This window comes from Leucopleurus acutus (genome assembly GCF_964270905.1).
Source record: "Leucopleurus acutus genome assembly, chromosome: 11".
Classification (NCBI taxonomy): Eukaryota; Metazoa; Chordata; class Mammalia; order Artiodactyla; family Delphinidae; genus Leucopleurus; species Leucopleurus acutus.
In genome coordinates, this window is record NC_139152.1 from 14,905,149 (window position 1) to 14,926,366 (window position 21,218).

Consider the following 21,218-nt stretch of genomic DNA (forward strand, 5'->3'; position numbering starts at 1 on the left):
TCTTCGTGTATGCTAAAATATTAACATGTTAGAGAAAATATAATTTAAAGAACCAGTAAAGGACTGAGATTAAGGAATTTAAATTTATGATCCAGTTGTTACTTTTCTTTCATGGTATTTCTTTTGTCAAGTCTTTAGAATTTAGTGTAAATAGAGCTATATTCCTAACATTAGTATCGCTGAAATGAGGCAAAATTATAAACAAGCATTATCAATCACTGAAAGTAAATTAAAATGGGGGACTCCAAAGCACCAGGTTATAGACAGTAAGCCCCATTTAATACCACAAAATGTTAACAAGTTAAAAATAGGTAGTAAGTACACAAAATGAAAAATAAGAGGCCTCCTTATGTTTGTCATTTAAATACTTATACTTTCTTAATTTTAGAGAATGCCTAATGATTACTTCATATGATGATTTATTGTCATTATCATTAAAATTGCCATTTTATCATGCTAGGCACTGAGGCAAATGCTGGGAAAATGGAATTCATATTTAAGGATTTCACTGCCTTTTACCTCACTCACCATTGTCAGCCACCAACATAATGATTTTCTGAATTTGAAATCTTGGAGGATAAAACAAATCATCAGAAAACAAATTCCTTTCAGTAATTTACTAAGATAGCTATAAAGAGTTGAAATTTTTCTCTTAAAATTTAATACCAAAAACCACACAAAGAAGAAAAGGAGTGAAAGACAAAAGTAAGAAAAAAGAACAGGGGCAACAAATAGAAAACAGTAACAAATATGGTAGGTAAATTAATCCAACTATACCAACATTCACATTAAATGTCAATGATCTAAGTGCACCAATTAAAAGACAGAGATTGTTAGACTGGATCAAAAAACAAGACCAAATTATATGGTATCTATAAGAAACCGACTTTAAATATAAAGACACATATCAAAAGTAAATGGATTTGTAATGTCACTACAATATATCTGCATACATATTGTCCTATTTGTCAAACCCTGTTTGAACACTGTATCATTTATAATAATTCTAGAGACCTGAAGGGTTAAGTTTTTCTTACACTGCTCTTTTTTTTTAAATAGAACTTTATTGGAGTAAAATTGCTTCACAATACTGTGTTAGTTTCTGTTGTACAACAAAGTGAGTCAGCCATAGGCATACATATGTCCCCATATCCCCTCCCTCTTAAGCCTCCCTCCCATCCTCCCTATCCCACCACTCTAGGTCATTGCAAAGCACCGAGTTGATCTCCCTGTGCTATGTTGTTGCTTCCCACTAGCTAACTATTTTAAATTTGGTAGTGTATATATGTTGATGCTACTCTCACTTCGCTCCAGCTTACCCCCAACCAACCTGTGTCCTCAAGTCTATTCTCCATGTCTACATCTTTATTCCTTCCCTGCAACTAGGTTTATCAGTACCATTTTTGTTTTTTTTAAGATTCCATATATATGCGTTAGTATAAGTATTTGTTTTTCTCTTTCTGACTTACTTCACTCTGTATGACAGACTCTAGGTCCATCCATCTCACTACAAATAACTCAGTTTCATCCCTTTTTATGGCTGAGTAATATTGAATTGTATGTATGTGCCACATCTTCTTTAATCATTCACCTGTCGATGGACATTTAGGTTGCTTCTATGTCCTGGCTATTGTAAATAGTGCTGCAATGAACATTGTGGTACGTCTCTTTTTGAATTATGGTTTTCCTAGGGTGATATGCCCAGTAGGTGGGATTGCTGCATCATATGGTAGTTCTATTTTCAGTTTCTTAAGGAACCTCTATACTGTTTTCCATAGTGGTTGTACCAATTTACATTTCCACCAACAGTGCAGGAGGGTTCCCTTTTCACCACACCCTTTCCAGCATTTATTGTTTCTAGATTTTTTCATCATGGACATTCTGACTGGCATGAGGTGATACCTCATTGTAGTTTTCATTTGCATTTCTCTGATAATTAGTAATGTTGAGAATCTTTTCATGTACCTCTTCTCCATCTGTATGTCTTCCATGGTGAAGTGTCTATTTAGGTCTTCCACCCATTTTTTAACTGAACTGTTTGTTTTTTTTTGATATTGAGCTCCATGAGTGTTTGTATATTTTGCAGATTAATCCTTTGCCTGCTGTTTCATTTGCAAATATTTTCTCCCATTCTGAGGGCTGTCTTTTTGTCTTGTTATGGCTTCCTTTGCTGTGCAAAAGCTTTTAAGTTTAATTAAGTCCCATTTGTTTATTTTTGTTTTTATTTCCAGTACTCTAGGAGGTGGGTCAAAAAAGATCTTGCTGTGGTTTATGTCAAAGAGTGTTTTTCCTATGTTTTCCTCTAAGAGTTTTATAGTGTCTGGTCTTACATTTAGGTCTTTAATCCATTTTGAGTTTATTTCTGTGTATGGTGTTAGGGAGTGTTCTAATTTCATTCTTTTACATGTAGTTATCCAGTTTTTCCAGTACCACTTATTGAAGAGACTGTCTTTTCACCACTGTATATCCTTGCCTCTTTTGTCATAGATTAGTTGATCATAGGTGCGTGGGTTTATCTCTGGGCTTTCTATCCTGTAACATTGATCTATATTTCTGTTTTTGTGCCAGTACCATATTCTCTTGATTACTGTAACTTTGTAGTATAGTCTGAAGACAGGGAGTCTGATTACTCCAGCTCCATTTTTTTCTCTCAAGACTGCTTTGGCTAATCAGGGACTTTTCTGTCTCCATACAAATTTTAAGATTTTTTGTTCTAGTTCTGTAAAAAGTGTCACTGGTAATTTGATAGGGATTGCATTGAATCTGTAGATTGCTCTGGGTAGTATAGTCATTTTCACAATATTGATTCTTCCAATCCAAGAATATGGTATATCTCTCCACCTGTTTGTGTCATCTTTGAGTTTTTCTCATCAGTGTCTTATAGTTTTCTGAGTACAGGTCTTTTACCTCCTTAGGTAGGTTTATTCCTAGGAATTTTATTCTTTTTGTTGCAATGGTGAATGGGATTGTTTCCTTAATGTCTCTTTCTGATGTTTTGTTGTTAGTGTATAGAATGCAAGAGATTTCTGTGCACTAATTTTGTATCCTGCAACTTTACCAAATTCATTGATTAGCTCTAGTAGTTTTCTGGTGGTTTCCCCTAATTCTTGAGAGCTAATTTAATTTGCTATAAAATTAAAATTTTCTATTATTTCCCTGAGCAATTTAAGCATATTGTTTTATTAATTATGTACCTTATTTTGTTGCTTTATATAAGTCTTCTGGCAGTTCAGTTTTTATTTTATTTAAGATTGCTATTAAGATTTTTTTTTTCCATTTTGGTATTATGTATATCTGGATTCATTTTTATTTATAGTTCTTGGCCCTGATTTGCTTCTTACAAAGCCAGATTTCTTACTTTTCATCAAGTCTGGAAAAATTTGGCTTTATATTTTTGAAAATTTTCTGTCTGAAAATGTCTCTATTCTTTCTTAAGGACTCTAAATGAGTCCTATAATCTCCTATGAGATATATTCTAATTTCATATCTCTTAACTGTCTTGAATTTTTCTGTCTTTTTATACATCTGTGCTACCATTCTGGGCTATTCCCTCACAACTATGAATCCAGATTACTAATAATTGCTTTAGCTGAGTTTAATGTACTATTTAATCCATTTGATGAGTGTTTATATTTTTTCAACTATTTTTTTCTTTTAATTTCAAATATATATATATTCTTTTTTAACCTGTTTCTTCCAGATTATATGTGTGTGTGTAATTTTCTGCTTTTATTGCATTTTGTCTATCCTTACAGTATTTTGTTCTATCCCCTTGCAGGTTTTATGCTTTCCTTTATTGCTTTAATCATTTGAAACATATTAGCTTTATTATTTTCATTTAGTCCTATTATCTCAAAATTATGGCTTCTTTTTGCTAGAACTGATGCTTTGTTCATGACACTTTGTTCATTCACTTGTATTGTGATTTATTTTTAACTGTAAGCTGCCTTTTAGTGAGGCTTGTATTTTTTCCCTACTGAATTCTTTCCAGCTTTGATTATAAGAGGGTGGCTCTAGAGTGGTGTTACAGGTTTTTTAAGGGTAATTCTGGACTGGGACAACTTTTTTTGCTTATCTCTTGGACTGAGGACTTCAGCACACAGTCAGCACCTTTTATTCATACTTGATATAACCTGAGACATAGACCTCAGATCTTGATTTCTCACAGGGAAACATTTCTGCTTGACTAACAGGGAAAAGTTTTGATTTTCTTTTCTCCCAAAACTGGTGGTCAGAGTATGTCTAATACCTCTTGTAGGGCAGATTTTTATGGGTTCAAGTCTTATTGCAAGAGTCTGTTTAAAATCACACCTCTAAGTAATCATAGGGTCAGCTTAACAATAGTGCTCTTCACCCTAGTTTTTGGCCCTTCTCTGTGTGTACCACTGGGGGTTTCTTCTCTTTTTTAAGAAGTCAGATGAGCAATCCACATTATTCCGGATTTCTAATTTTTTGTAGGGATAAAGGATAGGTTTTTTGCATTAGTTTAAGTGGCAAGTTTATGGAAACAGTTTAGTTGCTGTAATTGACTACTCTAATACTTGGTGTGAGCAGTGAGGAAGCTGCTCAAAACATACATCTTGGTTGCCGTGATCCAGAAAAGAGAGAGCACTGCAACAGCAGGATTTCGTAAGTGGAAGTATACAAGAATATCACCAATATTTATGAAAATATTGTAGAGTTTTGTATATTCACAAGGTAAATATTGGGAATTCAACCTAATTTTACTTATCAAGACTAATTATAGCTCTATAAAGTGAGAAAAAAAGGCCTCCAAATGATGCTTCTGAATCAATATGTGTTTTATAATACACTAGGAAGGGAAAAAATGATTATTAACTGGATCTATGAAAAAGAATGGTAGAGGCGCACTGTTAACAAAGATAGAATTTTTAGGAATTATTTTTTAATAAAAATCCTTACTTAGGAACGGAATTCAATTAACTCAAAAATGCTATTACTACTTTTTAAAGAGCCTTCAAAGTATTTTAGGTATAAATTTCCCTATTTTTTAATTAAACAAGAAATGGAAAAATAGAATTGTACCTTAATGTAATCACATTTCTAATTATACTAATATTGAATTAATGTGAAGTTATCATGTAGCTATAACAAACACACTACACTAAATTTCATATAATTTTTTAGTATTCTGAGGGACATGAAAAGCCATTAACCCTTTAACTTTTATAGATTTTATAGATGAAGAAACAAAAATTAAGAGATTAAGAGTTTAAGAAATTTACCTCAAGTTATAAAATAATTTCAGCAAAGCTGAGCTATCCATTTGGTTTCCTAACTCTGGATGGAAGCTCTTTTCACTAGACCAATAGTCCTCAAAGTATCATCTATAAACCTTGAGGTTCCAGACTCTGAGGAGGTCCATGAGGTCAAAATATTTTCATAAAAATACAAAATGTTATATTCCTTTTACACTTTGTTGGCATTTGCACTGATGGTACAAAAGTAATTGCAGGTAAAACTGCTATCACAAAACAAGGAACTGGTATAAATTTTTCTAGTAGTTACTATGCTCTTTACTGAAACCCAGGGACAGTAAAAAGAAAAAAAAAGTCAGTTTCATTAAGAATAAAATCAGTAAAACATATTTTTTATGAAGTCTGATTAAGCTGTATTCATTAATTTTATAAAACCTCAGCCTTTGGATATGAGTTATTTTCATATTCTGGATAATTAAATGAGAATTACACGAAGCATATTTGTTGCATATCAAAGTATAATGATTATCTTGAAGAAAAGCAAATGTGCAATTGTTTGAACTGTGAGCTGAACTACGCCCCTTTCAAAGGAACACCATTTTTACTTATAGGAATTACTGACAGAAACCATGGCTAGTCAAACTTGGGTATTGGGTATTTGCTATTCTCAAAACTAAATTAAGTGTGATTGTCATTTTTTTTAAAAATAAGAACTATTTGCTGCCAACAACCAAATTCAATCTTTGAAACAAAAATTTAAATTTAAAAAAATTTGTACCCACCACTCAGCTTAGTATATTGCAACACCTTAAGACTTAGGTGAGTGGTGATATTAACAAATGTGATTTGTTTTTGGATATTGTTTAATGAAATGTGTTACCACTTGAAACATACACATAACTCAGTAAATCAGTACTTTCCAAATAAAAAATGCATGACATTACAAAATCATACATGAGTAAAAGATCCATTGAAAGATAAACTAATCAATTTTAATGTAAATTTTTATTAATAAGGTTTCAGATTCCATACTGCAACTAACATTTAGGAAACTACTACCTGATGAGTTTTGTTTTGGTATCAAAGAATAATGGCCACAATGATGTGAAACGGCTGTAATTTACTACACTAATACTTGTTGTGAGCAGTGAGGAAGCTGCTCAAACATATATCTCGGCTGCCATGGTACAGAAAAAAGAGAGCACTGCAACAGCAGGATTTCGTAAGTGGAAGTATACAAGAATATCACCAATATTTATGAAAATATTTATAGTTTTCCCTTTCCAACTACATATCTGAGTGAGGCTAAGGGAATGCAAAAGCATTTACCAGAGTCCATCAATCTTCTATTGAACCAGACACTAAGAAGTTTTGCAATAATGTTTTTTAAAATGCCAATTTTCTCTTTTATAGTTTTTGGAAAATACAGTTTTTAAATTAAAATAAATATGCTATTTGTCATTTAGAAGTATATTATTACTGTTTTAAAATAAATTTATACACTTACAACTGATACCACACAAATATAAAGGATGATAAGAGACAGTTATGAACAATTATACACCAACAAATTGGATGACCTAGAGGAAAAAAAGATGAATTCTTAGTAATATACAACCTACCAAGAATGAATCATGAAGAAATAGAAAAAATGAGCAGACCAATTATTAGTAAGGAGATTCAATCAGTAATCAAAAACCTCCCAACAAACAAAAGTCCGGGACCAGATGGCTTCACTGGTGAATTATATCAAACGTCTAAAGAAAAGTTAATACCAATAGTTCAGAAACTATTCCAAAAAACTGAAGAGGAAAAAGCATTCCCAAATTCATTCTACAAGGTCAACATTACCCTGATACCAAAACCAGACAAGAAAAGTAAATTATAAGGCCAGAGTAAATTATTACGAGAAAAGTAAATTACAGGCCAATGTCATAGATGCAAAAATCCTCAACAAAATATTAGCAAACTGAACTAAACAATATATTGAAAGAAGCATACATTATGATCAAGTGGGATTTATTTCAGGGATTCAAGGATGGTTCAACATCTGCAAATCAATGTGACACACCTCATTAATAAAAAGGATAAAAATCATATGCTCATAATAATATATGCAGAAAGATTTGTGGGTTGACAAATCCACATCCTTTCATGATAAAAACTCTTCATAGGGCTTCCCTGGTGGCGCAGTGGTTGAGAGTCCGCCTGCCGATGCAGGGGACGCGGGTTCGGGCCCTGGTCTGGGAAGATCCCACATGCCGCGGAGCGGCTGGGCCCGTGAGCCATGGCCGCTGAGCCTGCACGTCCGGAGCCTGTGCTCCGCAACGGGAGAGGCCACAACAGTGAGAGGCCCGCGTACCACAAAAAAAAAAAAAAAAAAAAAAAAAAAACTCTTCACAAACTGGGAACACACATGGTACAGAGGGAACAAACTTCAATATAATAAAGGCCATATATGACTAGCCCACAGCTAACATCACACTTAATGTGAAAATGTGAAAGCTTCCCTCTAAGTTCAGGAACAAGACAAGGATGTTCCCTCTCATCACTTTTATTCAAAATAGTACTAGAAGTCCTATTCAGAGCAATTAAACAAGAAAAATGAGATGGATTATATATAAAGACTCCACCAAAAACCGTTAGAATTAATAAACAAAATAGGTCACTTAGAAGCATACAAAATCAATATACAAAAACCATCTGTGTTTCTATACACTAACAACTATCAGAAAGATAAAAACCAACCCTGTTTACAATAACATCAAGAAGAATAAAATACTTAGGAATATATTTTACCAAGAAGGTGAAAGATCTGTACACTTAAAACAATAAGATATTGATGAACAAAATGAAGAAGGCATAAATAAATGGAAAGATATTCCATTCTCATAGACGGGAAGAATTAATATTGTTAAAATGTCCATACTACTCAAAGCAATCTAGAGATTTAATGCTATCCCTATCAAAATTCTGATGTCCTTTTATACTGAAATTGAACAAAAATCCTAAAATCTATATGGAATCACATAATACCCCACATAGCCAAACAATCTTGGAAAGAAAAACAAAGCTGGAGGTATCACACTTCCTGACATCAAACTAAATTACAAAGCTATAATAATCAAAACAATGATAGTGGAATAAAAACAGACACAGAGATCAATAGAACAGAATAGAGAGCACAGAAATAACCCCATACATATACGGTCAATTAATTAATGACAAAGAAGCCAAGAATATACAATGGGGAAAGGATAGTCTCTTTAATAATTAGTGTTGGGCAAACTGGATAACCATATGGAAAAGAATAAAACTGGACCCCTATCTTACACCACACACAAAAGTCAACTCAAATCGGATTAAAGACTTGAATGTAAGACGTGAAACCATAAAACTCCTTGAAGAAAACTAGGGGGTGAGTCTTGACATTAGTCTTGCCAATGATTTTTTGTATTGACACCAAAGCAAAGTCAACAAAAGCAAAAATAAACAAGTGGGACTATATCAAACTAAAAAGTTTCTGCACAGCAAAGGAAACAATCAACAAAATAAAAAGGCAGCATACCAAATGGGAGAAAATATTTGCAAGTTGTATATCTGATAAGGGTTTAACATCCAAAACACATTAAAAACTCACACAATTAAAGCACAAAAACCAAACAATCTGATTAAAAAATCGATAGAGGAACTAAACAGATATTTTTCCAAAGAAGACATACAAATGGCTAACAGGTAAATGAAAAGATGCACAACATTACTAAGTATCAGGGAAATGCAAGTCAAAACTACAATGAGGTATCACCTCACACCTGTTAGAATGGTTATTATTAAAAAGACAAGAGATAAGAAGTGTTGGTTAGGATGTGGAGGAAAGGAAATCCTTGTGTACTGTTGGTGAGAATGTAAGTTGGTGCAGCCACTATAGAAAACTGTATGGAAGTTCCTCAAAAAATTAAAAATAGAATTACCATATGATCCAGCAGTCCCACTTCTGGGTATATATCCAAAGGAAATGAAGAAAAAATCTCAAAGAGACGCATGCACTCTCCTCTTTATTGCAGCATTATTCACAATAGCCAAGATACACACACACACACACAATGGAATATTATTCAGCTGTGAGTAAGGACATCCTGTCATTTGTGCAATATAGATGAGTTTTGAGGGCATTATGCTAAGTGAAGCAAGTCAGACAAAGGAAGACAAATACTGTATGACATCACTTGTATGTGGAATCTAAAAAACCTGAACTCATAGAAACAGAGAGTAGAGTGGTGGTTACTAGGTCCTGAGGGGGCGGGGGGGCAGGGGAATGGGAGATATTGGTCATATGGTACATACTTCTGGTTATAAGATAAATATGTTCTAGAAATCCAATATACAGCACAGTCATGATAGTTAATAATACTGTATTATATACTTGAAAGTAGCTAAGAGATTAAATCTTAAATGTTCTAACCACAAAAAAGAACTAGCAATTAAGTGACATGATGCAGGTGTTAGCTAATACTAGGTGGTTATCATTTTGCAGTGTATGTGTATTAAATCAACTTGTCACCCACCTTAAACTTGCCCAAAGTTATATGTCAGTTATATCTCAATCAAGCTGGGAAAAATAAATTCAAAGAAAAAATTAATTAATATATATATTTTAAATATTTCTCAGTTACCATTTCTAATATGATGTTTTAATATACATAAACTATATGAACAAAAGTTATTCAGTGGTTCTTATTTTTAGGAGGATAAAATATTCTTGAGACCATAAGTTTTGAGAATTGCTCCATTAGATTGAACTTGATTCTTCAAGAGACAAATGAATCTAGTAATTTCTTTATAGGGAAGAAATATAATTACAAAGCTATAGCACACTTTTAATTCCAACTGCACTAAATTATCAATGAAACTTTTAGATATTATATGGGTGACAGAAAAAGAATAATAAAATTTCTAAAAAAAGTTTATAAAAGTCCTTTTAAGCCTTGATCTCCCTGTCCAGGCCTTGGGAGTTAGTGAAAGAGGGGGCATTAAACAGCTAGATTGTTACTGGTAACTGTTTAATTGTATAAATTAAATGTGTCAACAGTAACAGTTAACGTAAGAGATTGGAGAAAACGATTTTGATAGTGGTCATGACAATCATTCAAGGTGCTCAAACAAGGCATGGGACATCAACAGTAACAGTTAACGTAAGAGATTGGAGAAAATGATTTTGATAGTGGTCATGCCAATTATTCAAGGTGCTCAAACAAAGCATGGGAACATGTAACTTTATTTGTGTAGCAACTGATAAGATAAAATCAAGGGTGAACAAAACTCCTTTCATAATGTATAGTGAATCATTAAACATGAAATGAGCTTCTGAGCTCACCCTGATTGCCTTGAGAGAGAAATAAAATGAGAGAAATAAAATTAAAATAAAGAAGAAATGATAAGGTAAGTAATACTGATATACAATGTGTTGTGAAATATTATCTATATTTATATAATCATAGAAATGCCTAAATAATTATCAAAATTATTAATTCATAAATGACATTAGAATTCCAATAAGCAACGTTTTCTACAACGTACATTTATTTAAATTTCAGGGATAGTTTTTCTGGGTAAAAATAAAACGAAATATAGCAAGAATACTTTGTTTAATCATTTAATTGTTGAGGATTATGGTTCAAAACTCTTCTTTTAGAGATGGGACTATAAAACCCAGAAAGGTTAAATGATATGGTCAAGGTCAGTATTTGATTTCCACTTGGTCCAAAGAACAATTCAAATTCAAAGAAAAGAGGTAAAATAGAAACCTTAAAAACACAGATCACTCTAGACATTTTAGTCACAAACAGAGTGTGCAGTTGAAGAACAGCAGTGAGAATGCTGAACCCTTAAGAAACCAGTGGTAAGATAATAAAGTCCTTATTACAGAGCTATCACTTTGGATTATTTTTATCTTCTAGTTTTTGAAACTAGCTTTCATTTTTAATGTGTACATACTATTCCTACAGTTCTTGCATTTTTAAATAGAATTTCAAATTCAGAAAATCTAAATGTGACACTGGGCTTCACACTGAATCTGTCATTGTAACAATATTTAGAGAGTATTCTCACAAGCTCATTAATGTAATATTCTGAGTATTTTTGTTGTTAGATATTACTACAGATAACAGAAAATTATGATTGAATCCCTGCTTTGAAGATCTTATGTTCACTAGGAGAGAACAAACTTAATTATATTTCAAGGTACCGTGTGCTAATAACTATGAGACACAGAGGCTCTATTACAAGAGTTTAGTGTAAAAATAGTGATAGAAGAATATTGGCTGCCACAGTGATCTTGGTAAATTAAAGATATGGAATCAAGCAAAATAAATTTATCTGCCAAAGAAAATTTCTGGAAGAAAAGGACATTTGCCCCAAATTCCATAATATATAATAAAGTAGAAAACTAACTGTCAATAGAGATAACAAGAGAATCAGAAGTTAATAACAGGACCTAAAAAGAAAATAAAAGAATATAAAACCTAAGATAATTCCAGTATAATCAGCTCTCGTCAAACCCTTCGTAAAAGGAGACATAGATTCTAATAGTTAGGCAGTATAACACACTGGGATTCTGGAGGTTCTTAGTGGATTGCTAAAAGAGTCTAATAAAACAGAGCACTTGGTAGGCATGAATTTTACATTACTTTTGGTGGAATTCTGAGCTTTTGTCATACCTAATTTCTGGGTCTCTGAGAACTATCTTAATCCAGAAGACCCATGAATCAGGTAATTTTCTCTGATATCTTACATTATCATTCTAAAAGTGATAAAAAAAATTTTTTATAGATCTTTATTGGGGTATAATTGCTTCACGATACTGTGTTAGTTTCTGTTGTACAGCAAAGTGAATCAGCCATATGCATATATATATCCCCATATCTCCTCCCTCTTGACCCTGCATCCCACCCTCCCTATCCCACCCCTCTAGTTCATCGCAAAGCACCAAGGTGATCCCTGTGCTATGTTGCTGCTTCCCACTAGCCATCTATTTTACATTTGGTAGTGTATATATGTCCATGCCACTCTCTCACTTCATCCCAGTTTCCCCCTCCCCACCCATGTCCTCAAATCCATTCTCTATGTCTATGACTTTATTCCTGCCCTGCCACTAGGTTCATCCGTAGCATAATTAAAGTGTTAACCAAGCCAAAAGAGTACTAGGATTCCCCATCATTATTGGATGAGGTACATCTTAAGCACCTCTAATGCCATCAAGTTGCTTAGAGCTTGGAGATTAGCTAAGAAGACATAGTCTTGTGCTCAGGACATTTATGTAGCTTTTTAACAACAAATGTTAATTTAAAAAACAATTCAGAAATGATGTATGAGAAATGGAGTTAAATTCAAAACATGTAAGTGTGCAGTATAGATAATAATAATATTGATGGTGTCTGGGAAGGAAGAAAGCACAATATATTTTAAAATTTAGCAAGGTAGATTATAATAAAAGATTTGTTTTGAAGTCAAAGATTTGGGTGAGATTCCCAGATTTATAGTTTTTCCATGTGCTGTCATGGAAGTGCTACGTTCCTTCTGGCTCTCAATTTTTTATAAAGGGAATGTATTTTCATATGCCCATAATTTTTCAAGAATTTTTGTGAATATCAAGAGATAAAACACGAGAACTGAAAGGTACTATAAGATATTAATTGGGCATCTGTATTTTAAGGTACTCGATTAATGAGGTGCTGTGAGCCAAAAAGAAATAGGGAAAAGCTTATGGAGGAAGAAAAAAGGCATATCCTATAATATATAGTTCAAGTTTGGGAGTATTTATTACTTAACAAGCACAGTGCTTTTTTCTTTATATTTTACTATCACTTATTTCCAATGAATTCCCATTTTAATTCAGAGTTAACATCTGCACTTTATACTTTTTGATATTGGTGTAATATAATTAAACACTGAGAAGAATCCTACTTCACAGTGAAAGATTTACTTACATTCAGTATTATAAAATAGTTGCAGCATTCTATCACATCATTGATATATAAAGCGGAGTCCAATTTAGTAATTTATCATTAGGAATATGACTGTCATGTCAGAGACTGGAATTCTCTGATGGTCAAAACTAGGACATACTCCCCCCACAGGCTGAACTATATAGAAACTCAAATTATGATTATAATCAATTGTTTGTTTGGCAGAATCTGAAGCAGAAAAAGAGGAATGTTATAGTTTGAATATTTAATGGCAATAGACTAAGATGATGAGAATCATTTATTTTTGTGTTGGAGATTGTCTATACCTGAACTTCCCAAATCATATCACAAGGGGCTGATAAAGAAAAATGTGTGTAAAGCATAATGTGTACTCAACAAATTCTAGAAATTCTAAACAAATTAGAATTTGCTTTCCTGGAATTAGTGTTCCAGGAAACCCAGGTTGACTATGGAATGGTAATACTGAAAAGGTTCCAGTTTCTCCTCACAAGATGTGTGGACATCTCTTTTGTGGCATGCCCAACATCTATAGAGAGGGGGAGCCAGGACAATCAGAATCAGTGAGATTTCAATTTGTGAGAACTGGTGGGAAGCAGAAATTAACTTCCTGGATTGTGAGCTATGGAGGTGGTACCTGACAGCTACCAAGGGCACTTGAAAATAAGGCAGACAGAGAGGAAAGCAAAAGTGAGACAGGAAAAAAGAAAGACCAAGTTCTGATTTTGAATTCTTACATCAAGCAGTGTCTGAAGTCAACTGTACCTCTTAATTTTTAAGTTATATAAACTTGTAAATTCTCTCTTTCCTCCCCTCCCACTTCTAAACCAAACTGCAACCAAAACTAGCTTTACTGACTAACATGGGCAATATCTGGATAGGTTCCCCCAACTTTGATTCCACAGCTGCTTTTTGTATGTTTCTATTACTGTACAACCCCTCTTAAGATCATCATATTCTTTGTATATATCAAGGTCATACATTATATAAAAGACAATACTTTGGGGCAGCACTTGCCCTTGTTATTAATCTCTTTGATATGATTTATCCCTTCTCTCATTATGTTGGTCTTAAATTTATTTCTCAAGGGAATTTTGTTTTATTTGCAAGTTCTCCTCAACTTTTTCCCCCTGTACCACTTGAAGGAATAATAATGAATGCAATGAAATAGTTCCAACCATCTTCTTTTATGTCAATCTCTCTGACTCTATAGGGCACTTTAGCACTCTAGCACATATTCTCTGTATCTTAAGCACCATAACCAGTATCTGGCACCTAATAGGTTTGAAGGTTGTTGGACTTCATCCTAGACAAAATAATCAATCTACTATTTTCTCTTGTTTTGGCTTTTGCTTTCTTTGGACTGCACATGTACTCAAACATTTGGTCTGCCTCTCTATCTTCTCCTCCCCGCAAGAACAGATGTTCCTGTGATGACTGATGTTTTTAAGAATATAGTAAAATTGTTAATGACTAGTATGGTGTTATGGTTTTTGACTTTTCAATAGTCATTCCTATTGAATAAGAACTAATTTCAGAAGAATGAATATATAGTGGTGAAATTTAATTGAAGATAGTTTAAGACTATTAGCACTATTTGCCTACTCAAATTATATCATTAAAGCAACTGTCTTTCCACCTTTTCCTTAAAATTGATATTTCTCTTGCTTATCTTTTATTCCCATCCCAACTGCAAGTATTTTACTTTTCATCCTTCTTGTGGTTCCTCTAGGGCCTCAATAATCAGTAAGTTTCATCTCATAAATAACTGTATTCTACTGAGGGTAACTGTCTGCAGCAAAGCATTGTATATACTGTTTCCTGGATTTGTGAAAAATAGGGCTGAGTTTAGTTAGTAAAATCTGCTGTGGGCATGAGTGGTTACTCATGTATGATAAATTTGCTCTTCCAGATTTAGCCAATGTTTGTATGAAACCATTAAGATGATCTGACTAGCATATATCTACATAGTCTTCAAGTGGCCAGAATTAGAAATTAAGACAGGAACTAGGAATTTTTAAATCTTCAGCAGATTTTTTATTTAAAAAGTGAAACCTCAGAAACATATTTTACAAAGTTGAAATTTCAGAAATAAAACTTCCATTAAAAAAATCTGTTTATACATACTCACCTCTACCCCAATAAGTTTCCAATAGAGAAATACCAATAGTTTCTTTTAAAAGTTTTAATACTATCACAGTAAAAATATCATTTTTTGGAGGTGGCAAATGTGGGATGCCCTGCACTTAAATATGAACTCTAGCTACTTAAAAGTTTAACTAGCTTGAGGTAGTTAGAATTAGTCAGAAAAAGGCTGATTGTCTTGTGTCTTATGGCAAACAAAATGCATATTCATTAACTAGCCTTTAGAACATATTTATTAACTGGAACCGCTAAGGCTTAGCTCATTCTTAATGGTGTTACTTATTTCTATGTCCTATTACTACACGCAAAAATGCAACATATTACAGAAGCAGAACAACTTTGTTTTTGGTTCTAACAAGGGAAAAAAGTAAATATAATAGAATTTTATTCCTAATATAAGTAGTCAGAAACTTTCATTTATTCTGCAATTGTCACACATAGGTGTCTTTCCCCAGGGCTGGAGGTGGGGAATATTTGGTTGAAAGGAACGTATGTTCCTGATGACGCATGAGTTTTCTCAGTACCAAGTCCTAATTCTACCACAATCACAACTGCTTCTTGACATTTAAAGAAGCATTTCATTTCCAGAAGGTGGCGTTCCAGAACAGTTGGAAACGGGTTTGCTTCCATTTCAAACAAAGCAGAGGTGCATTCAATTAACATTCAAGTTATCCGAAATTCTGGAAACAGAGTTGCTATTCAAACCAAAAAAAAAAAAAAAAAAAAGTCCTGCTGTCCTTTCTTTGATAGCATTTAAAACTCCAAATATTTTTCTATGTCCATGACCTAACTTATTGTCTGGGAAAGCTAGCAACGCAACAGTTTAGATATTGCAGCATTAAAACAAAATGAATGAACATAACAAAACAGAAAGAGTTATATAAATACAGAAAACAAAGAGGTGGTTGCCAGAGGGGAGGGGAGTTGGAGGAGGAAAGAAATAGGTGAGAAAGATTAAGAGGTACAAACTTTCAATTGCAAAATATATGAGTCACAGGTATAAAATGTACGATGTGGAGAATATAGTCAATAACTATGAAATACCTTTGTATGGTGACAGATCGTAACTAGACTTATTGCGATGAGCATTTTGATATGTATAGAAATTTCGAATTACCATGTTGTGTAACAGGAACTAACATAGTGTTGTAGGTCAATTATACTTCAAAAACAAAACAAACTCATAGAAAAAGAGATCAGATTTGTGGTTACCGGAGACAAGGGGTGGTGGAAGGGGGAGTTGAATGAAGGTGGTCCAAAGGTACAAATTCCCAGTTATAAGATAGGTGAGTGCTGGAGATGTAATGTACAACATGATTAATGTAATTAACGCTGCTGTACATTATATGTCAAAGTTGTTAGGAAAGTGAATCCTAAGAGTTCTCATCACAAGAAAAACATTTTTTTCTATTTCTTTAAATTTGTATCTACATGCGATGATAGATGTTCACTGAACTTGTGATAATCATTTCATGATGAATGTAAATCAAATCATTATGCTGTGTACCTTAGACAGTGCTGTATGTCAATTATATCTCAATAAAACTGGAAAAAGTATATAGATATAGATATAAAGGGACTATATATATAGTATATATAGATAGATAGATATATAAAGATATAAAGGGACATAGAAAACTAGGCCAGTTTTACATAAGAGTATATCAGCTTCTATTTTCACTTTTAATAACGTTCATTTATAAATGTATTTGAATAATATTTGATGCCACACAATTATATTATCTGAAAAATATATGTAAAATTATATAATTATGGAAATTTTTGATTTCCCAGTGATTATTTAAAATATACCTGAAATTATAAAATCCTTGACCTGTAATAAGCATATGGAGAAGCTGAAAAAGAGTAAAAAATTAGAAGAGACATAAAAAAATTTCTTCCGGGAAGGAAATTTCTGTTAATTCTTGAGTTTTCTAAAGAGAGATTTTAGAAATCTTTGCCTGGTGAAAATGTATGTAGCATCACAGAGGTAACAAAGTTTGACTACAGTAAATTGATCCATTTTCTACACAGAGACAATTTGGGAACATTTGTGATCTTGCCTGAGATTATGAATATTTCCAGCACTTTTATTTATTTCTATCAGCAATAAGAATTTATTCAATGGTCAAAGAAAATTATGTTTACAGTGTCAAAGTTCATTTAAACTGTCAGCTAGTAGTTTTCCAAAAGAATTGGAAGTTTTAGTCATAATCGTTTATAGCCTGAGAATTATTTGTCTCTTTGAGTATTGTTGCTTGCCAGTTGTTATCTTACACAAGCCACAAATGCATCACTAATATAACTGTATGTGACCATATTACAGGCTTACTAGAAAGTATATTGGAAATGCATCATGTAAAATGTATTTAGTAAAGCAACTAGTATCACAATGAATTATAGAAGTATACACATCACACCCATTTGTAAAGATAATCCCTCTGAATATGATAAACTAGAATTTACCTTAAAATAGGGTTGTTCTCAGAAAAATGGATGTAAGAAACATTCAGTTAAAAAGCTATGAAACAAAACTCTTTCAAATATTAACATTTGGAATTAAGTATATCAAATATTCAGATTCAAATCAATGTTTCCAGTTTTCAGACAAATATGAACACACATTACAACAATTCTCTAGGTAGTGTACAACTACTTATGTACAGGCTACAACTGAAGCTATAGAACTAGTACAGTACAAATTTCTTAATTTTGCTCCAAGATTGAAGTGAGGAGGGAACATTATATTTTCATGAAGTTTAACATAATTATATACTGCATAATACAATTTTAAGATAAAATATAACAGCTTAAATAAATTTTATACTTGCTATAGACCAGTACAGACTCCCTTTGTCAATAAGGTACTTTAATGGAAAAGTTTGAGAGAAATTGATGAGTGTATTTTATTCCCTAAATTATATTATTTTTCAGAATTGCATTCTCTTTCTTTACTTAAGTCAATTTAACATACAGTGTATATGTTCATAAAGTTATGACATTAATTATATTAAAGAGTTACACTAAGAGTTAAGATTTTAAATACTCTTTAGTTATATCATTTATGGAGAGAGCTGTCTTTTTCAAGAAGTATTTTATTTGCTCCCCAAACAACTATAGAATATTGATATGGAATGCATTATTTTTACTCTAACTTTAAAGAGAGGCAAATCAATCAAGACAAAATGTCCCCCCCCCCAAAAAAAAAGAAAAAGTAAAAATTAACCTGATATGGGACTTTCACTTCTGGCTATGATAGAGTAATATTCACCAGCATTACAATTCTGCTGCAAGTAACTCTGAAACCGGACAAAACTAGAATACAGAGAACCCAGGGCTATGATCACTGAGAGAAAGGACATTCACAAAATGAGGTCTACATTCATCCTAGCTTTTGCTGGGGATCACTTTCCAATTTAAGAAGTGGAGCCAAACACAGAACAGTAACCTCCCTGAGTAGAAGAAATAAAGACTGGAGTTCTGGGCCACCAAGGTAGCTGTTATTTTCAGGAAAAGGGTACCAGAGAGAAGGCAGCTGGACAGAGACCTTTACAAATCTGAGGAAGTGTCCTCAAGTCTTTGTGTAAATTCTAAGCTGTATGCACATAGAGAAGAGATCCACAGACCTGGTACACTGCTACTGTAGAGCTATAAACCCAACAGAGACTGGGCCTGGCAGTGCTAGGATACATTATAGATCTCATTAGCCAGAGGAGAGAGGCACTGTTGAACACGCTAGGAATTCAGTTGAAACTCCAGAATTGCCAGAACTTAGGAGCAGAGCTAGTCTATCCCCCGACTGTAATAAAGACCAAAATGATCAAGTTGAGACACCAGTAAAGTCCCTCGGCTGCCGGAGCAAAATTAAAGACTCTTCACCGTCTTACGGCATAATCCAGAAGATCTATAAAGGTGGAACTAATCTATTGTGATAGAATTTGGGACTGTAATTGTGTCGGGGAGGAGAGGTGGGAATTGTTTTGGAAGGGCCGTGATGTAACTTTCCCTGGGATGATGAAAATGTCCTATATCTTGACAGGGCTTTGGGTTAAAAAGACCTACCTGTTCTTCAAAACTCATCAAACTGTGCAATTAATATCTATACATTTCACTGCGTGTAAATTATGTCTCAAAAAGGATAATGTTAAACAAGGTAATAGAGAAAAAGAGAGGGCAATTTTTAAAGTTGTGCTAGAAATTGTTAAGGGATGGAAAAGGAATTTCCTGCATTGCTGTACTAATTCTGGTTTCAGACGGTAACAAAATGAATAAAGGAATAACTGTCAGTGACTGAAAAAAACACCTTTTTTAAGAATTCACGTAGTTAGTAGAAATAATACAATAAAAGTATGGAAATACATAAAGACCCAGAAGCAGGATCAAGATCTATTGACAATGAATTCTTAAAATAAATGTATTGGTGCTTAATATGTTCAAAAACAAGAGGATGTGAATAAAACACAGACTCTATAATATAGGAGAGTAAATATACATATATACACATTATAATACAAGGCAGAAAGTAGTAAATGCCTCAAAAGTTGATGATATGAGAGCAATGCAATTTCAGAAGAACAAGAGAAGATATCAAGAAGGGTTTGGATGACAAAAAGGTAAATAAATATAGACTCAAAAAGGAAACTAGCCACCCTGATGTCCATGGCCACCGTCTTCTGTAGTTGTAGCACGATATCTTCGAAGCCCAAAAAGTATCCACGTATTTCCCAAATGCCCACAATATAATTCCAGTTTGATGATCACTAACCCTTATGCTTCAAATTCTAATCAGGTACCATACGGTAAAATATAGCAATTAGTTAAAAAAAATAGCTAAAACCAGTCTGACAACTTCAACTAATTTTCTTTGCTTTCAAAAGAACAGTTCAGCCAAACTTTGTCTTCTGGTCTCCCCTCCTCAGGCTTCATCCTTGAGCTCTGCTCTCACCGTGGCAGCCCTATTAGCCGTAAGGCAGAATTTTCTCAGGCTGCTTCGGAGAGACAAACCCGAGTAACAGAAAAAGAGTGCATATTAAGCCCTTTGGTCTTGAATTTAAGAAAATGAGCAATCTACTTTAATTGACAAATTTGGGAATCGAGATGGAATACACGTTTTGGTTTTGTTTTTATTTTTTCTTTAATGTAGAAGAATCTTCTCTTCATATTATGCTGAGGGGAAATAGAAGTCTGAATTCCTTTTAAAATCAATCCACTATTTCTTTTTGTGCACTCTATACATACTCTGAACATTAACTTTACATACACTTAACAAGCTAAGATAGTTTTTCAGTTGTTATTGTTTTATTTTGTTTTTCCAGAATGGAAATTAGACTTTATAAAATGACATTTCAAGTAGTCCAGATATGGACCATATTTCTCAGCTTTATACCAAACTACGTGAAAAGTTGTAGTAGCTGTGAACCTGTGATAAAAATGTTTATTAGAATGAATTTAATGATTATTGGCATCAATATTCAATGGATGAATTCTTCATTGTAAATATTCTCTGGAAATAATAATTCGAGAACAATTAAATTTTTATTCTAAATTTGTGGAATATGAGTACTTTGTGCAATTTTTATTTTAAACATGCACCTAGAAATAGTGTGAATCTCTGATTCGATTTTTCTAAGTAATGTTAAGTAAAATTTTAGGGAAAATAATCATTTCAATCTATGTATACTGTGGTAGTTAATGTAGTATTAACTTAAACTCTATAACAAAGACTCAAAATACAGCAGTATAAACAAGATAGAATATTCTCTCTTGCATTTTCTCTCTCTTCTTTATAACTAAGGTAAGAATGAGAACCAGCAATTCAGCTTTACCATTGTCAGGAGCAGGTATCCATTTCCAAGTTGGCTACTCTATCCAT

The 21,218-nt window shown here is 33.1% G+C and overlaps 1 protein-coding gene across 6 annotated transcripts in view; it reads left to right on the forward strand.

Moving 5' to 3' along the window:
- Window positions 1-10,503: 10,503 nt before the first annotated feature.
- Window positions 10,504-21,218, forward strand: part of PIK3C2G (phosphatidylinositol-4-phosphate 3-kinase catalytic subunit type 2 gamma) — a 364,032-nt gene continuing 353,317 nt past the window's right edge. For 5 of the 6 annotated variants that reach the window (XM_082849613.1, XM_082849617.1, XM_082849611.1 and 2 more), the window contains exon 1: window positions 10,504-10,658. The gene's annotated coding sequence lies outside the window, so the exon portion shown is untranslated. Of the gene's footprint in view, window positions 11,119-21,218 lie in introns of all 6 variants that reach the window. The other variant, XM_082849612.1, reaches the window with a different exon arrangement.